This window comes from Capra hircus, chromosome 27, assembly GCF_001704415.2.
Source record: "Capra hircus breed San Clemente chromosome 27, ASM170441v1, whole genome shotgun sequence".
Classification (NCBI taxonomy): domain Eukaryota; kingdom Metazoa; phylum Chordata; class Mammalia; order Artiodactyla; family Bovidae; genus Capra; species Capra hircus.
Genome location: NC_030834.1, coordinates 14,301,207 through 14,317,844, shown reverse-complemented (window position 1 = coordinate 14,317,844; position 16,638 = coordinate 14,301,207).

Below are 16,638 nucleotides of genomic sequence, written 5' to 3'. Positions count from 1 at the left end.
ATTGGATAATGTAGTTCTTCGCATGAATGGAAATGTGTGTTAAATCATTTTATGAAAGGCATGATAATAATGAAAATGTCCTTTGGCTTCAAATTGTGCTCACCTACCAAAAGTATTTCCCAATCTGAAGCATTATTTACACCCAAATTCCTAAATTGGACAAATTATATAATCCCATTAAAATTGAATATAGAGAGTAGGCAAAAACGTGACTGTGGTTCTGTTGAATCATGAAAAGGAAAGGTGATATTTGAGAATTTGTGGACAGAATATCATGCCTTCTGACCCCATTACTGAAACAGATATTACAACCAGAAATAGATCTAATAATTCTAGTATTCCTCCATTAGCAGCTCTGATGATACTTAAAGGGAAGTCACCTCTTACCAGGAGACTTCCATTTAAGCCTCAGAGGGTGCCTAAAATATTTCAATTGGAAACACCTTCCAAGGTCTGTCCTAAATTATGTTGACCACTCTCATTCAAAACTCCTGTGAAAGAAGGTGGGAAACACTCCATCTGTGGAAATTTTCCAGTCAGGAAAACAGTTTCCTTCTTTTCTAAACTGGAATAAAGACCAACTTAATATTTCCCATTCTTCAGAACCGTATCTGATTGGTGCATGCAATCCAGTAAGTCTCAACCTAGAAATATTGCAAATATAAGCAGTAAGAGGAAAACTGGCTAATTCTTCCTGACTCAAACTGAAAAAACAAAAAGGAAAAAAGATATATATAAGTAATGGTTTACCTCCACTTCTGTATGGAAGCATTTTTAAAACAGATTTCATTTTGTTCTGTTTATTTTGGGAAAGTGTGTGTGCGCGTATGTGTGTGTGTGTCGGGGTGGGGAGGGTGGTTCTTTCAGATGACTCATATCTCAAACCCATTCCACTCTCAACATTCATTTGATGTGTTCAAAGCCGGAAAAAAAAAAAAAAAGGCAGAACTGAATACTTAATTTGACATGAAGCTGAAGGAGTGAACAAGCCAGAGGAGAGAGTTTGAATAAAGCATGGCCTTGGCTTCATACCACACTTTTTGTGCCTTGTATTATCAGTGTAAATTCTGAATGTTGTACAGTAAATACTTGGATGGACTTCTTAGAAAAGGCTGCACTGGCTTCTTTTTCAGCACATGTACATATCTATAAATATATATACATATATATTTGGTAATGCCAAACAGCTGTGTTATATTGTATTGAACAAAAATGGACGGTTTGGATGTTTTATGTAGAGTTTGCAAAAAACTGGATGGTTACAGACTTTTCAAGATAAATGTACAGACATAAATTCCTGCATATCAGTTATTTATGAATAAAGAGTCTTTTATTGACATTTTAGGATACTCCACGAGTGGAACTCTGAACTCTCAATGAGAATCCCTTCTACACACTTCCTGACACATCCCTGCTGGGGCTGGAATGCCTTCCATATCAAGGACAATTTCCAGTATATTGAACCTAATTAATACGTTGAACCTAATGTCTCCTGTCCTCAAGATGATAAAATGAGGCACATGGAAGCAAAGATGAGATGATCTTTTTGAGATGCTCTCCTAAATATTTCTAGACCACATCAACACACACACATCACCACCCTTGGGATTTTATACAGTCTTAAGATACCTGCCACATCCTAACTGGGATACCATTTCCATTATTCCTCAAAATGCTTGCATTATTTTTACAGACACTAGAGAATGTTCTGCCTCTCCATGGGAAAACGTTAAGAACATAAGTAATGTTGTACACTTCAAATACATCTTGACTGACTGAATCTGTTTCGAATGGTTTTTAACACATTATTGACTGGGGGATTTTTGCAGAAACTAATGCCTATGGCTGGCGATTTGTTATATATGTGAATATTGAAATATCTCCAGTCAATAACGTTCAGGTAACAAAAGAAGTATTATTATGCCTCTGCTCAATAAGCTGTTAAAATGCTGAAAGTTCCCAGGAATTTAATAACTACTTACAACTGGTTGGAGCCTTTTTCAACAGTATGATTTACTGGAAGATGGTTTCCAATCTACTTCAATGAGTTGGTTGTCAATGAAAAGGTCAAAAATTGGCTTAAACCAGTGCTTTCTAAAACTTGGTTCTTTAAACCATTTCACAGATAACAGGTTTTGTCCCAAAATTAAGTTGGAAATTTATAGAATAAAATGTTCTCTAGATTTCTGAAAATCTTTATGTGTACAATCTTTAGTGTATATGACGGAGCTCTGAGAGGAGTATAGGTAACATCTCCTCAACTTTTGGGGGTCTTATGGGTCTAACAGGAATGGGTGTGAATAGTCACCAAATGACTGTGAGTTGTTTCAGCTATCCTTTCTGACCACTTTAAGGTAGACAGCACTTTAAAGCTAATTAAAATGTTTTTAAGTTACTGGTGGAATGATAGTTGATTCTAATTAACTTAATCTAGGTAAATTAGTATGATTAGGTACTAATTGTTTCAGTTCTTCCTAATTGCTTAGTGGTTTCAGTTGTGTCTGACTCTTTGTGACCCCCAAGAACTATAGACCACCAGGCTCCTCTGTCCATGGGATTTTCCCAGCAGGAATACTGGAGTGTGTTGCTGTGCCCTCCTTCACAGGATCCCTGACCCAGGGATCAAACCCATACCTCCTTCATCCCCTGCATTGCAGGCAGAATTTGTTTACTGCTGAGCCACCAGGGAAACCCATGATTAGGTAGAACCAGCAACAATTTCAGAATTATTTGAAATCATTACAGCAAATAAATCCAGCTTGGGTTGGTCAGAAAAAATTTTAACTAGATAAAGGCTGTGTGGACTGACGCAAAGGTCCATATATAACTAGCTCGTTCTGATGGGAACTTAATAGATCAATTTGAACTGCTATAAATAAAATTTTAATAATTTATAAAAATTGTTAAAAAATTATTGAGTAGTTTTATAAAATTTTAAACTCTTCAAAATAATTTTTGTGTTTTGTCTAGTAAAGAACCAATTCTGAGTGGATTAAGCTACTTTGGGCTAATCTAGGTATGTTCTATGTAGCCAACATTTGTTAGAATTTCAGATTTATTCTGATAGGGATTACTCATTCATTTAAAAGACTTATTTAGCATTTACTCAATAATAACAGTCTGGGTTCAAATTCTCCCTTTACCATTTAGCATTGATTTAGCCTGGAGCATTTCATGGGCAGAGGAGCCTGGCAGGCTACAGCCCATGGGACTGCGAAGAGTCAGACAGGACTGAGTGACTTTCACTCACTCACTCACTCAGGCAAGACACTTAATGGGCTTCCCCAGTGGCTTAGAGGAGCCGCAGTTTCAATCCCTGGCTCAGAAAGATCCCTTGGAGGAGGGCACAGCAATTCACCCCAGTAATCTTGCCTGAAGAATCCCATGGACAGAGGAGCTGTGTGGCCTATAGTCCACAGGGTTGCAAAGAATCAGACACAACTGAAGTCACTTAGCACACATGCACACACGTTTCATATTTCTGCTTTATTTCTAATACAGGGATGATCATAGAAACTTAGAGTCTTTCCAGTGTCTGAGGAGTAAATGAAAAAAAAAAAAAAATACAGGTAAAGCCCTTAGCACGTTACATAGTACTTAGTAAGCAACAGTGAGTGTTAGCTTTTGTCTAACTTTAGAGAGGCTGTGTGGAGAGCCGTCAACAAAATGTGTATAAGATGAGCAAAGGCTGGGGAGTAATTGGAGTCTGCCATTCTCTGGATGTATGACCTTGGCCAAGAAACTACCTTTAAAAGGAGATAATCAGATCAAACTCTCTGGACACAAAGTAAATGTTCTAGAAATAGTGTAATGCCTGAACACATCTCCAGCTGTCTCTGGCTGGGTCTGGTTCTGAACAGAGATGTTCTAGAACAGTGGTCCCCAACCCCTGGGCCATGGACTGTTAGGAAACAGGCCGTACAGCAGAAGGTGAGCAGCAGGCAAGAGATCAAAGCTCCCTCTGCTGCTCGCCATCTCTGGCGTTGCAACCTGAACCATCTCTCCCCCTCCACGCTCCGTCTGGAAAAACTGTCTTCCACGAAACTGGTCCCTGGTGCCAAAAAGGTTGGGGAGCACTGTTCTAGAGTGTTCATTTGACAGGTGTCCCTCACTATGGGAGTGATTCCAGAACCCCCAAAGATATCAGTCGAACCCTACAGGTGCTCAAGAGGCATACAGAAGACGGCACAATACGTGCGTGTAACCTATGCCCACTCTGCTGTCTACTTTCCTTTTTTAAACAGTTTAAAGTCTTTATTGAATTTGTGACAATGCTGCTTCTGTTTCATGATTTGGTTTTTTGGCCTCAGAGCATGTGGGACCTCAGCTCCCCGACCAGGGATGAAACCTGCACCCCACACACAGGAAGGTGAACTCTTAACCCCTGGACCACAGGGAAGTCCCTTCTCCTGTATACTCTAAGTCCTCTTTAGCTTGCTTATAGCTAATAGAGTTGATTCTTGAACAATATGGGTTTGTACTCTGCAGGCCCCCCTTAATACATGGATTTTTTTTCTTCAGTAGTAAATATTACAGTGCTAGAGGATCCATGGTTGAACCCTCAAATGCAGAGGGACCATGTATGCAGAAGACTGGCTGTAAGTTATATGTGGATTTTTCAACTGAGTCCCTAAGCCCTTCATTATGCCAGGGTCAACTGCACAGTATAAATGTGTTATGTAAATAGTTGCTGGTGTGCAGCAAATTCACATTGTTTTTTGGAGCTTTATGGAATTTTACAATATTTTCAATCTTTGACGGACTGAATTCACAGATAGGGCACCCACAGCACAGAAGACCAACTGTGGAAACACAGTAAAGTTCCAGGGCCAAAGGTGTACTCGACTTCAGTGTCTTTCTGATACCTGAAAACTAAAAAAATATGTCTTACTACCCATGAAATAAGGAAAAAGAAATTTGCTTTCAAATATAAAAGGTTAATGCTTAATACAGGCTTTAAAAAACACTAAGTTCCCATTTTCTACACACATAGAATGGTTTGAGGAGTGAATGAGGCAAATGAGGCGGCAAGCACTTATTAAAAAGTTAACTATCAGGAAGACAAATAACACTTTGTTTAAAATGACAATGATCTGGCATAGAACAGGTGCCTTCAGTGAGGTGATTCATTTTCTGATTTTCAGACAATGGCTTTAAAACATGACAATGTTCACAATTTAAACATCACAGAGCTGCCTGGGCACCATCACCTGTCTGTGCCAGACCCTCTCTGCTACAAGTCAGGCGTTCATTAATAAAACTGACTCATCCTTCAGGAAGCTCACACTCTAATAATCCAGAATCCCAGGAGTCACAGGAGACATGGTTGTATCTTTGGGTCAGGAAGATCCCCTGGAGAAGGAAATGGCAACTCAGTATTCTTGCCTGAAAACTCCCACGGAGAGGAGTCTGGTGGGTCCAAAGGGTCACAAACAGTCAGACAAGACTGACTGAGCAATAAACCAAACAAACCTGATAAACCAGAAGATTCCCATACCATCGAACAGGAGCTATGAAGGCAGACTGCTAAGAGGGGGTGTGGGGGTAGACCAGGTGTGTTGTGTGAGGGAACATTACCCGGCCAAGTTGCCACTGGGCTAAGATTTAAAGACAGTTTATTATTAACCTTTTGTAAAAACCCCATAATCTGTGGCTTAAAATAACCATTTCTTACTAGAAATTTATGGGTCAGCTGGGGGGTTCCACTGATCTGATCCTGGCTTGGCTGACCTTAGCTAGACTCATCCATGTATGTGCAGGTACTGGGGAGGTTAGCTGGGCCAGTTCTTACAGACAAGGCTCTTAAACTCTGCTCCACATGCTTCGTGGTCTAGTAGGTTAGGCTGGTTATGTTACCATGATAAAGGCAGAGGAAGAGAAGCACGTCAAGTCTTTTGAGACCCAGTCTTGCAACATCACCATTTTTTAAAATATTCTAATGGCCAACGTAACTCACAAGACCAGCCCATTCCAGAGATAAGGAAATAGAGTCCACCACCGGAGGAGAGGCACTGCAAAATCACAATGCAAAGAATGTGGACACAGAAAGGGATAGAGAATTTCAGTGGTAGTTCCAGTTTCTCCATCAGAGGTAAGAATTTATCAGACAAAAAATAGAGGGATACAATCCCAAGACATGGAAGCAAACTAGACGTCCATCAGTAGTGGAATAGATCTAGATGTGGTTCCATTCAGTTCAGTCGCTCAGTCGTGTCCGACTCTGCGACCCCGTGAATCGCACACACCAGGCCTCCCTGTCCATCACCAACTCCCGGAGTTCACTCAGACCCACGTCCATCGAGTCAGTGATGACATCCAGCCATCTCACACACACACACACACAATAGATTATTACTCAGCCATTAAAAAAAAAAAAAGGATGAAATAAAGCATTTGTAGCAACATGGATGGACCTAGAGATTCTCATACTAACTAAGCCAGCCAAAGGACAAATATGATATCACTGGAATAAGTGGAATTTAAAAAAATCCAAATAAACTTGTTTACAAAACATAAAGAGACTCACATAGAGAACAAACTTATGGTTACCAAATGGGAAAAGTGTGTGTCTTGGGGCGCAGGGGGGGTTAAATCAGAAGGTGGAAATTAATATACACACACTGCTATATATAATCAATAAGGACCTACTGTATATATAAAATAGATAATAAGGACTTACTCTATAGCACAGGGAACTATCCTCAATATTTTGTAATAACCTATAAGGAAAAAGAAACATATATATATATATATCTGAATCATTGTGCTATACACCTGAAACTAAACACAATATTGTAAGTTGACTATACTTCAATACAAAATTTTTTTTAAATGCAGGAGGGAGAACATTCACAGAGGAAGGTTAGCACTGATAAATATATTAATAAGTATGTCATTCAGGAGAGGCGGCCATACTGTTTTTCATACCTCGAGAACCACTGGATTTTCTACAATAGGATTTTCCAAACTTCTATGATGTTTTTAGGTACTGACCCTATGGTTAGCCATGTTTGGAAAACACTGAGTTAATCACATTTAGAAGGTTCCTTACTGAGAGTCCTCTCAAAGGTTTTTGCATAATAATAGTAATCAACACTTTCTGAATAGTTTAATGTACTAGGCACTTTACATGGAATCAAACATTTAATCCCCTAACAACCAATGGTTTTGTTCACTTTTTTTGTAAGCAGGGAACTTCAAGAATGAAGGTGTGCTAATATGCATTTTTAATCACTCAACCAAAGTTTTCATCTGCACCATTTTCCAAATATCTATTGCTACTAATTCCCATTTAATGAGCATGTAGTAACATCTTGCAGTTCACAATTTGGGATTCACTTTTCTAAAGAAATTTAAGAAATAAAGTGGTTCCTCCATTTTAAATTAATTTAGTCCAGATTAACTTATTTCTTTCTCATCTACTAACCTATTTCTTAAAAGCACTTTGCAAAATCTCTAATCTCCAAACCCATGACAACCTTTTTAACATTTTCATTCTTGCCTGTGAATGTTTAATTTAATCACATCCCACTGCTGCTGCTAAGTTGCTTCAATCATGTCCGACTCTGTGTGACCCTATAGACGGCGACCCACCAGGCTCCTCCATCTCTGGGATTCTCCAGGCAAGAACACTGGAGTGGGTTGCCATTTCCTTCTTCAATGCATGAAAGTGAAAAGTGAAGGTAAAGTTGCTGAGTCGTGTCCGACCCTCAGCGACCCCATGGACTACAGCCTTCCTGGCTCCTCCGTCCATGGGATTTTCCAGGCAAGAGTACTGGAGTGGGTTGCCATTGCTATATCTAATTAAAAATATACCCTTAAAACTGATGGGGATGAGTTATTTTGTTCAATCTTACAAAGACCACTTTTAAAAGCTGCTCCAGCATCTTTACAATTAAGTGATCTGTATCAAATAACCTTGCTGTTTTTAAGCTCAGAGAAAAATTCAATCTATCCTTCCTTTCAAAAAGGTAAGTGTTGGGACCTTGCTGGTGGTACAGTGGTTAAGCATCTGCCTGCCAATGCAGGGGCCGTGGGGTTCAGTCCCTGGTCCAGGAAGGTCCCACATGCCACAAGGCAACCGACCCTGTGCTGAGCCCGCTTGCCCTAGAGCCCCGTACTCTGCAATAAGAGAAGCCCTCTCGCCACAAGTAGAGAGTAGCCACCATTCACTGCAACTACGGAAAGCCCATATTCAGCAGAGACCCAACTTAGCCAAAATATAAATAATTTCAGAAGGTAAGTGTTGGGTATTCAGCCATAGATGAGATGCTGTGAGGTTAGATGGAAAGAGCCCAGAGGAGATTGAGAGGAAAGTGCACCAACGTCGTAAATTAACTACATGTGCTCAGTTGCATCAGTTGCGTCTGACTGTAGCCCGTCAGGCGCCTCTGTCCCTGGGATTCTCCAAGGCAAGAATACTGCAGTAGGCTGCCGTGCCCTCCTCTAGGGGACCTTGCCAACCCAGGGATCGAACCTGCAACACCTCCTGCAACAAAGGCAGATGCTTTTTCATTGAGTCACTCAGGAAGCCTGAATCAACTATACTTCAATTAAAAAAAAAAAAAAAAACCTCTAAGAAAAGTTCTAATCGTAGCTCTCAGGCCTACCAGTGGGGTATCAGACAATTCATTTCACTTTTTGAGTCTCAATTTTCACGTAAAGTCAGCATCATGAATATCCTATCCCACTTTCCATATTTGTCTACAATAGGGATCCAAAGAAACATTACATCTAAAAAATAACTTTATATTCTAGTAAATGCTCTGTAAGTATTTTAACCAAATGAGAACTGTACACTTACAACAATAAAGAATCTGAAATTAATTTTTTAGACCAAATTATTGTTAGACATGCAGGTAAGAAAGCATAAGTGACCCATACTTCTTCCTTCATCTTTTGCTGAGACCTAGCGTTAAATAATTTGGTTAAATTGCCCAGAAAAACAGAGATGATCTCTTCTCCTAGCATCATAACTCTCAAAACCCAAATACTTTGGGAGAGATTATCAATATGAGTATGTTTTTGACTACATCATAAATGAAAAATTATATAAAATACTAATATCAACTATACATTTATTATCCCTGAAAGAGGTTAATAGTTCTCTTCTTTTATGGGCCCACATTATCATTTTTTATCATCCTTTACAATCTTGGCAAAAAAAGGAATACAACTTACCATTTAATTGTGCGTTCTGCTGGCTCACAGCTTTACACAAATGTTGAGTTTATTTTAAAAATATTTAAAATATTTTTTGATTGCCCACTATCAGGGAAACACCTGTCAACTACAAATTGGCATTTGCCATCTACTTCTACAAGAATTAAATCATGTGCTGCTGCTGATTTTCAACACCCCCTGAACGGAGTTCAGGGTGGAGAGCAGAAATGAGGCTCTCTGTGCTCTGGGAAAAACTGGCAGAACAGGTCTTCAGATGATTAGACATTTTTGTGAGCCAATTCTTGTTTCTCCTTATATCTAGAAAAGCACCAAAATCCTTCATGGTGACATCTGCACCTCATGACAAGCAGGAACCTTCTGCAAAAAAAAAAAAAAAAAAAGGGGGTGCTTGATTGTCTGTGTTCCCTCCACCAAATCCTCTTGTATACCAAGCATCTCCTACCTCTTGGGCTTCCCCAGTGGCTCAGACGGTAAAGAATCTGCCTTCAATGAAGGAGACTTGGGTTCGATCCCTAGGTTGGGAAGATCTCCTGCAGAAGGGAATGGCTATCCACACCAGTATTCTGGCCTGGAGAATTCCATGCACAGAGGAGCCTGGGGCTTCCCTCATAACTCAGTCAGTAAACAATCTACCTGCAGTTCAAGAGACCCGGGTTTGATTCCTGGGTCGGGAAGATCCCTGGGAGAAGGAAATGGCAACCTACTCCAGTATTCTTGTCTGGAGAATCTCAAGAGGAGCCTGGCAGGATGGTGTCACAAGAGTCAGACATGACTTAGCAACTAAACCATCACCACCCCTACATCACACCCATACACCACCACCACACCATCAGCGCTACCTGAAAAGCTGTCGCCTGCATGGTAGTTCCCATTTTGCCCCCAAATAAATCTTAACTCACAACTCTGAAGTTGTGCTTTTTTTTTTTCCCTCAAGTCTGCACACTATATTAGGCAGTGGCATACAATAATTTCAAACAAAAGTACCCTACTCTTCCAGAGATTTCATTCTTCTGGCAGGGGATATGGAGGCAAAGAATAAAAACTAAGTATAGAGTAAGTTACACACAGGAGACAGGAATGGGATTTCTGTGATTGAGCTGTATTTTAAGTAAAGTTGTCAGGCAAGGTCTACTGAGGTGACTTTTGACTGAAGAGCTGACGGAGATGACAAGTGATTCGAGATCATCCCTGAAAGAAGAGGACTAGTGATAAGGGAAAGGTCCATTCCAAAGTCTTGAGGTGGAAGTACTCTGGTCTATTCAGGGAACAGCAAGGAGGTCGCTGGGGCTGGAGCACTAAGAAAGGAGGAGATGAGCTCAGAGAAGAAAGCGGGGTGAGGATGGATCAAATATTATCTTAGAAGGTCCGGACTTATAGTCATGTGACTTGAGAAGATACTTGAGGGATTCAAGAAGTACTGGCATGGATCACATTGGTGGCTTAAAAATATGCAAGCCATACTGAGAATAGCTGCTAGGCAATTAGCACTTAGCAGCGGTGGGTGGAGATGACTGTGGGTTGGTTCAAAGTGGTTGCAGTAGGGGTGATGAGAAGTGTTTGGATTATGGATATATTCTGAAGGTACAGCTGGCAGGATTTGCTTATATATTGGATGACTGTTGGAAAAGGAAGAAAGAAATGACCCCAAGGTTTTGTTCTGAGCAACCATGTTAAAATGTACATTTTTGTTGCTTAGTCACTAAGTTGTGTCCAACTCTTTGCAACCCCACCAGGCTCCTCTTTCCATGGGACTTCCCAGGCAAGAATGCAAGTGGGTTGCCATTTCCATCTCCAAGGGATCTTCCCAACCCAGGGATCAAAACTATATCTCCAGCACTGGAGGTAGATTCTTTACCACTGAGCCACTAGAGAAGCCCTAAAATGTGCATAGGGACATTTTAATATAAAAGTTTGTAGACAGTGAGTTTGAAACCAGGGTGCAACTTAAATTTGTTTTCTTGATCTAGGCAATTTAGCAGTATTTTTTAAAGCATAAGGCCTCTGAAGTAGGAATAGAGTGCTTATTAAAAACATAATTTTCTGAGTCTTACACCTCAGATTTTCACAATCAGACTAGAATGAATACTAGAGATTAATAATCATACTGATCTTGCATTTCCATAACCTTATCCTGAGATCTTTAGGAGCAATAACATCTAAAATTCACTGCATTAAAACAAATAGTCCGTGGGCTCCTAGAAAGACTTACTCTACATTTCACTACAAAGAAAGGACCAGTTATTTTTGCACTGAAGGACAGAAAATGATTGGCAGGCCTGTATCCCTTCTTTGTCACCAGCATCAATAACACAAGATCTGAAGCCACTAGGGGAAAATAGAAGTTGTGTGGATTCTCCTATCTCCATCCTTGTCTAAATCTAAGCAGTTGCCAATCCTGAATTTGTTTGAGGATTGTTTTTCATAGTTATTATAAAGCGGTAAGCCTGTGGTGGGGAGGGGGTAAAAAAAAAAAGTCTGTTTCAATGTGTGAGGCTTCATTCATCACTGACATGCACAATTCCATTTCTTTTCTTTCTCTCCCATTTTTCCTTCCATTTTCAATATAATTAGACTCAGGAGGACTTGAGATTTGTCTTCAAATATTTGAAAGTCTGTCATATGGAAGAGGGATTAGACTTGTTCTATCTGGTCCCAAGTGGTAGAAACAGGATAATTTCTGCAGAAAATACAGGGTGACTTTCTTCTGGGGGGAAGAGGTATTCCTTATAGTGAGCATAATTTTCATAGAGCTGTTTAAATTGGGATGACTAAGATTTTTTTTATTTTTAAAGTCTGTATTGAATTTGTTACAATACTGCTTCTGCTCTAGGCCTTGGCTTCTTGACCACGAGGCATGTGGTATCCTATCTCCCCTGATCAGGATCAAACTGGTACCCCTTGCATCAGACCACCAGGGAAGTCCCTTGGGATGAGATTTTAAAGCATTTTCATCTTTCATTAGAACATTCAAATAGCGTCATGCTCTCTTTGTTGACGCTTTTTTTGGCTTTGGGTAAGTCCTTACCTCCCATGGCACCACTCAGATTTTTTTTCCTGTTTTCCTTTAGATCAGATTTTTGACTCCTCCCATTAATCAGGTCTTCTTTCTCTGATTTAAGGATGAGCAAACCATCCTGGTTAATCTGAGCCTAAACACTAGGTTTCATCGGCTACAAGGTCTTTGCTGAAAGTAATCAACTCTGCCACCACAGCAGGAAAGCAGACAAAGACCGTGTTTCAACAAGTGAGTGTGGCGGTGTTGCAATAAAAATTTATGGACATGGAAACTTGATTTTTATATCATTATGTGTCACAACCACTTAAAAATGTAAAAACTATTCTTACTATTCTTGTGCTCAATATCACTAATTATTAGAGAAATGCAAATCAAAACTACAATGAGGTACCACCTCACTTGGGTCAAAATGGCCATCATTTAGAAGTCTACAAACAACAAATGCTGATAGGGGTATGGAGAAAAGGGAACCTGTGCTGTTGGTGGGAGTGTAAACTAGTGCAGCCACTATGGAAATCAGTAGGGAGATTCCTCAAAAATCTAAAACTAGAGCTGCCATATGACCCAGCAATCCCACATCTGGGCATATATGAGGGGAAAAAAGAAAACACTAATTTAAAAAGATACATGCACCTCTACATTCATAGCAGCACTGTTCACAACAGCCAAGACATGGAAGGAAACTTAATGTTCATCGGGAGATCAATGGATGAAGAACACGTGGCGCATATACGCAGCAGACTACTACTCAGTCATAGCAAACGTAATAAAGGCATTTGCCACACATGGATGGACCTAGATCATCATAGGAGTCAGACAGAGAAAGACAAACACCATAGGGTATCACTTATATGTGGGATCTAAAACAGGACACAATTAAAGTTATCTACAAAACAGAAACAGACTCAGACATGGGAACAGACTTCTGGTTGTCACGGAGCAAGGGGGCAGGAGAAGGATGGATTTGGAGTTAGCAGATACAAACTGTTATATATAGAATGGATGAATAAGGTCCTACTATATTGGGAACTATATTCAGTACCTGTGATGAACCATAATGGAAAAGAACATGGAAAAATATGTGTACATATATATATATAATTGAATCACATTACTATACAGCAGAAATTGTAATTATTTAATTATACAGCTAGTACTTCAATAAAAATGTTTATTGTACTTCAATAAAATGTTTAAATCTTAGAAAGTGAAAATAAAAACTATTCTTAGTTCACAAATTATACATAAACAGGTAGCCAGCTGGATTTGACACAAGGGCTACAATTTACACCTGCTGCCTTAGCTTCTCGTTATAGTCCCTTAGGAGGGACAGCGTGTCCAAAGGACACAATCGGATGCATTAAGATCTGAAAGGAGAACCTGCATGTTAAGAATCTGCCAAGAGCTGAGGGATGGGAGTAGTCCTTGTGCTAAATCAGAAGTCTTTATATGTCCATGTTTCTATCTAAGTGGATGATTTTTAAAGAGGTTTCATCTGAAGACATGATAGATGTGTATGCTTTGAACATAAAACGTGGAATAAAAGTCAGAGACTCTAGTAGGGAACTAAGAAACAGAGCTAAATCTGTTAACAAAACTTTGAGACTGATCACACCTCTACAGTGGTAACGGGTCTACATTTGTCAGGGAGAGAGCTTTCGGGCTAAACTGCACTGTAGTCTCACTCATAATAAAGTTTGACCGCTCAGACACGACATTATTGTCTTGTAAAACCAGAGCATCTCCTGTTATTACCCATTTCAGGCTTAAAGTATAATAGATGACAATAAAGACTCTTTATATGTTTAAAGATTATTTCCCAGCCCATTTGGTAACACTTAATACCATCAAAGTCTCCAAAAGGGAGGAACAAAGAATTTCAATAATGCTTACAAGATTTCCTCAAAGGGAGGTTCTGGTGACAGCTTTTCATTTTGGAGCAACTGGTAGAGAGAGAATTCTAAGGTAGTTATCTCCACGTTTACTGGTTTCAATGTGTGAGGCCTTATCTATCACTGACATGTACCAATTTCCTTCCTTTCCTTTCAATTTTTTTTTTTCACTTTCAATATAATTAGGCTCAAGGGGACTTGATATTTGTCTTCAAATATTTGAAAGTGTGTCAAATGGAAGAGTGATTAGATTTGTTCTGCTTGGTCCCAAGTGGTAGAAATAGGACCAGTTCTGCAGAAACTCCAGGGAGAGTTTATGTTTTTATTCCTTACAAGAAGCATAATTTTTACAGAGATGGTTAAAACTGTGATGAACTCAGAATCTCAAGTCACTGAAGGTGTTCATCTAGAAGCTAGACTACTGCTTGGAAGGGGTTTTGTAAAAAGAACCCAGATAGTTTGAACTACTGGGTCCTAGATTCAGTCAGTGAATTGTTGGCCTTCATATAATAGCAGCTGCATTATTTGACTACTTAATATTGTAAACTACTGCACTGAAATCTACATACTTTAATACTCACAATGACAATTTCAATACTATTTAGTATTTAAACTTTACAGATGAGGATACCAAAATCTAAGAGGCTAAGTAGCTTGCCCTAAATTACACAGCTAGTAAATAAATTGCAGATCTGAACCCAGATTTACTTGACACCAAGGCCCAGGCTCTTAAAACTACGCTGCTTCTTTGCAGTGGAGGAATGCAATGAGCTTTAAGGACTTGATATGTACTACATGGTAGCTTTTAAAACTGACAAAAGTAAAGGATACAGAATATACGCATAGCTGCCTTACAGCTGTTAGAATGAGTACATCAAAATATATACATCACAAAAATACGTTGAGTGAAAAAAATTGTATGGAACACATACAGTATATGACACTGTTCACACACACTTTCAAACAAGCAAAACAAAACTGCAAATTACTTAGGGAGCTATACATGGACATTAAGATATAAACATGGATGAGAATAAGTTATACCAAATGAACCTCCTCTGAAGAGTGAGGAAAAAGACTGAAATTGAAGAATGTTGAGAGGCTAACTATCTCTCTGTGATATTTTGGTTCTTCATAAATAAGATAGGGAGAGAAAGAGAAATCCAAAGCAAAGATGATATGATAAGGCTTTTCAAAAGTGTGGAATGTGTTATTTTCTATACTTTATCAATGCTTGAAAATTTTTATTTAAATATATATATAATAACAAAATTAAAGCAGAAAATCTTCTATGTATCTACATGGCAGATTAGATACCTATTACTCTGCATCTCTGCTATCCTCAATGCCTAAAAAATGATAGCAAAGGAATTTATAGGCCATCAACCCACAAAGACAGGAAGAACAAAAGACCGAAGAGCAGAAAGTGTTAATCTAGGTAGAGAAGAAGTCTGGTAATTGAAGTAGTCTGAGAAATTGAACTCTAGAAATATTTGTAGTTTCAACCTAATGGTTGAGAAACTATCAAATCTCAGATAAAATAAATTAGATGAGAAAATACAGATACATAAGGAATTAAAATTGGAAATTAGTATCCAAAGAAAAGCAATTCCAGAGAAAGCAGATAAAACACTAAAAAAGAACCATAAAGGTATGAAGGAAAAAAAAATGGCAGACCAGGAAATAAATTGAGAAGATGTATGAATCACTGAGATTTGACAACACTTCATAGAGATTCTTAGATTTTCCAAGACAAAGTCAAAAAATACAAAAGAACATTGGAGAGAAATTCACTGGACAGGTCCACCGTGGAGGAAATGATTTGACCTTTACAACCTGGAATTTTATGCTTAGACAAGCTATCAAACTAGAGGATACTCAATTTTTTTAAAAGTAAATAGAAGACAAAGACATTTCAGACAGAAAAGTTCTCAAAACTTCCCATTCTTAGGGAAATCTGCACATTAAAAATAAGAAAACTAGAAAAAGTAAAGTCTAAAATCTAGAAATGAAGATCTAAAGAGAGGCAAAAGACCCCGGTTGTTGAAAGTTACAGGATGACTTCTGTGCTTCAGTCACATCAAAAAGAATAAAATGCCTAGGAATAAACCTACCTAAAAAGGCAAAGACCTAAATTCTGAAAACTGTAAAACACTGATGAAAGAAACTGAAGATGACACAGACACATTATGTTCTTGGACTGGAAAAATCTATATCGTTACAGTGACCATACTCAAGTTAAACTACATATTCATTGCAATCCCTATGAAAATACCAATGGCATCTTTCACAGAACTAGATCAAATAATTCTAAAATTTGAAATGGAAACACAAGAGACCCTGAATTGCCAAAGCAATCTTGATAAAGAATAACAAAGCTGAAGGTATCATGCTCCCTGACTTCGTGTGAGTGCATGTTAAGTTGCTTCAGTAACATGTGACTCTTTGAGACCATAATGGACTGTTGCCCATAGGGCTACTCTGTCCATGGCACTCTCCAGGCAAGAGTAGGGAACTGGGTTGCCATGCCCTCCTCTAGGGGGTTCT